Source organism: Rhagoletis zephyria, unplaced genomic scaffold (genome assembly GCF_001687245.7).
Source record: "Rhagoletis zephyria isolate East Lansing unplaced genomic scaffold, Rhagoletis_zephyria_1.1 Rzeph_scaffold_12830, whole genome shotgun sequence".
Taxonomy (NCBI): Eukaryota; Metazoa; Arthropoda; class Insecta; order Diptera; family Tephritidae; genus Rhagoletis; species Rhagoletis zephyria.
In genome coordinates this window covers 12,031-15,851 of record NW_016169903.1, presented here as the reverse complement: position 1 = coordinate 15,851, position 3,821 = coordinate 12,031, and the positions used below count along the sequence as shown (strand labels likewise).

Sequence of the window (3,821 nt, the reverse complement as noted above, 5' to 3'; positions counted from 1 at the left end):
ATTTATACTCACAACAAACCTTTGAAAAAGTTACATTATTAAGGAGTTTTGGAAAAAGGGCGTGATATCGCCCACTTATAACTATATAAGTTTATCTCACTAAGTCTAGCTGAACATACTATCGAACATGTTGAAATAGGGGCAAGACCATTCCTGTAACGGTAGTTTTCGGAAAAGTAAAAAAGCTATATGTAATAAGTGCGCCGGATATTTAATGTTCGGCTTCGCCCGAACTCAGACTTTTTTACTTGTTTAATATAAATCCTCTTTTTGGTGTTTATTCTCTGAAATAAAAGATTGACTTTGATTTAGGTTTTTTCGCCTGTTGGGTATGTATGCCAAAGCATATTTTCTGAATGTATCTCAGTCATAAAGTGTACACTTTTATAATGTGCATTCTCGAAAATAAGGTTTCGAAGTATAAGTGAGGTTTCGAAGTATAAACGTCGCCATTGTTATTTTTAGACATTTGCCAATTTAAACGTGCGGCAAACAGTATCCTAAGCAACACCCAGTTATTGATCATGGATATGATGCTGATAATGAAAATATTTCATTTTTGTTTTATAAATCCGCTTTTGATGCCGACAAAGCCAAGAGCAACTTGTAAGGAACATTACGAAGCTTTTTGGAAAATCTGCAGAAAAACCTAACAACATCTGCTATACTGAAAACACTCAATAGAGAGGTAAATTTGGATAGATCACAAGAAAAAAAGCAAAAACTAAACGATAATTTAGAGTTCTTCAGAACTCTTTCTAACTGTTTAATGGAGTTCTCGGTTAAAGCTGTATTTTTTTACAAACAAACAAAAATTAAAGTATCACCTTTCTATCAAAACTTCGGAGAGTACCTACTAGTCAGCAAGTTTTGACTAGGAAAATTAAGTTACAGTTGACAACTTACTTTGCAGAAATGGAGTTTTTCAACGTTTTATTTTTTGGAATAATCGATGAAGGAATTGACTACTATGTTGGATATTGACAGCGTTCTCGCTCTATTCCGCCATCTTGACTCCCTTAGCAAAATCGATGTTTCCCTCTTGAAAAAACTACATTTTACCGCCTTAAAAAAAGTACTAAACTACCTCATTCCCTATTCTAAAACTGATTTGCAATCACTGAACAATTATTTGACATTTACTTTATTCTTATTCGTTGACAACGGAAAATTAAATAACAAATTTTAAACTTTAATTCGACAAAAAACGTGGGCTTTGTGTATTCTCCAAAGGATTTACAGCGAGATGGGCGCTGTTTTCAGGCACTCACTGAGGGAAGCTTGAATTTCTGCTGCGTGAGGCAAAATACGCCTATAATAATTTACAATACCGAGGAAGCGGCGCGAGTCAACAACTGTTTGAGGCTTTGGATAACTTTTTCCTCAGGAGGCTGGTAACAATGCTGGCTCACAGAATAGCCTAAGTAGACTACTTCACTTCCACCGATATGGAATTTTTTTATGTTGATTTTTAAGCGAAAGTCTCCTGCAGTGCGCCAGCCACCAGACTCTTTGGGCATCATGTGGATGGAACTTGTCCATTGATTGCTCGAAGGTGTTATGACACCATGATGCAGCAACAGATTAAAATCTTCTTTTGCGGCATTTAACTTCTCACCAGTGAGTTTGCGTGGGCGCTCGTGGACTGGGGGACCATTGGTGACAATGTGGTGTACGGTTGTTTCACTATCGGTGCAGCATCACGTAGTGTGATCTCTATGTAATCCTTCAACAGGTTAGCTTAGAATGCGCCTGACTTGCTTTTGGACAAATTCGACGTAGGGTGCACAATTGTCGCGATGCTGTCAATTTGTATAAAATTATACCAAACTCGGTGCACTTAATTATCTTGGCATGGAAAAGCAATACGTTTAAAATACGAAAACTCCGATGTTTCAGTAATTGTGGACCCTAATTTACTCCAAGTTAATACTTACAACATTCATTTAACAATAAATAAGACTGTTATATTACTGTAATTATTACAAAAATGTAGTTTTATTACACTTTCTTACTTTTACTGTGATACATATTTGAATTATCTAATTCCCTAAATTAAAGTGGAATCTGATTTTTTTAATCGGTGACCACCCTGGGAGGTTGCTAAAAATAAAGCGTTTTCAAAACCATTTCCGATACCCATATTGCAGCAATGCATTTAATCTTCCAACCTAGATACGAACACGTAAGTATGCGTCCTCTACAATCGGACCACGGCAACAAGGAGTCTATCGATGTCAAACGTTAAGTTTCTTGTTTCTTGTTTGTTTGTAACTATTTATATGCAAAATTTGATATGAAAAATAGTACCAAATTTCGTACTACTTCGCAAAGCGGGCTTTTTTTCTTCCCGTTTCTCTCGTGCTTCCATATTACAACCTTTTGTAAGGGAGCCGTCGACATGAGCTGTCACTACGTACAACACCTTGTATAATTCCACCATGGTTATACAGATATTCAACGAGACTTTTTATATAACTGGAATTTAGAAATTGATGATTGGTGTTATAATCTATATTTTGGGTTTTTACAGAAGTGGTCCACTCTCATTTATAAACGTGCTATTGATTTAAAGCTTCAAATGGTGTATAATGTGTATGCAATGACGGAAACAGTTATAAGACATGTCATGCGCCAGGTAGAATTTAAAACGCAACGACTGTTTAATTGTTTGATTTAAAATGGATCCGATATTAAGTGCAGTTTTTTATGCCACCCCGAAGATGATTTCGAAGAATTATTTGCGAGCTTGAAAGACCTGCAAATATATTACGACATGAAAATAAATAGAGGGCGAGTAAGAACGAAGAGATTACAACGTAATATGGATTCATCCTCAGGTCGAATTGATATTTTCAAACTTAATTTTACATCCCACGGCTTTACGGAGAATATAATGCTCAACAGTTATAATATGTGTTTCAAAATAAACAAAAGCTAAAAGTAGATAAATAAATAAAATTTTAAATTAAATCTCAGGTCGTCGTCTGGATAAAAGAACGCCGTAAGCGCAATTTTGACGATTGTTAATTATACATGCGTTACATATTTTAAAATAAGATCTTTTGATTGATGTTATCCATTTTTGGATATTTCCTAGTGTCCGAGATATTAAGTGAAAGGTATCGTCAATTTAGTACAAATTTGTGTCCCATTTTGTTGTATATCATACAAACTGGCTGAAAAATTGTTGACAAATGAAGCATATAGCTACCTTAAGCGAGATGGAGACGATCAAATATCTTTAACAACGCTTTAAGTCTATTGGTGTCGTCGGCTTTTGTCGGCTACACGTACACTACACCGACTCGTTTTCGGTTATGCTTGCTGGAAATTAAAAAATTTTGATATTTCAATTGGATGACTGTTTATTTCACCGTCTCGCGTTATGCTTGACAAAAGATAAAGCTCTCTGCCTTCTGGTCGTCGTGGTGAACAAGCAGAAATTTGTACTATAGTTAGGATTGCATGTGGTGGGATTTGAACCCGCAGCCTCGGTGTTTTAAGACAACACCTCAATCTCTACGTGTTATACTAATAATAGATCGGCGCTTACACAATACGTTAGTATTTGGCCGAGCTTCTCCTCCGATTTTTCCCTACAGTCGTTTTATTCCGATATTAATGGGTACCCGACATTTTTGAAGCGATACTTTAAATGAGTACCATATCGAGACTATCGGTTCGATATCGTGTCCCTATGCATGATACATTTTTCCAAAAACACAAAATTATTTTGAACGAGGTGCGTATAACTCCCCTATCAATCAAATAGAATACTTCTGGGGCGCTACTCTGTAAGCGATACGAATGAGCAATGC

General features: G+C 36.0%; 1 pseudogene; it reads left to right on the top strand.

The window, feature by feature from the left end:
• The first annotated feature begins 496 nt into the window (after positions 1 to 496).
• LOC108377849 (uncharacterized) lies at positions 497 to 2,941 on the top strand (annotated as a pseudogene).
• The last annotated feature ends 880 nt before the right edge of the window (positions 2,942 to 3,821 follow it).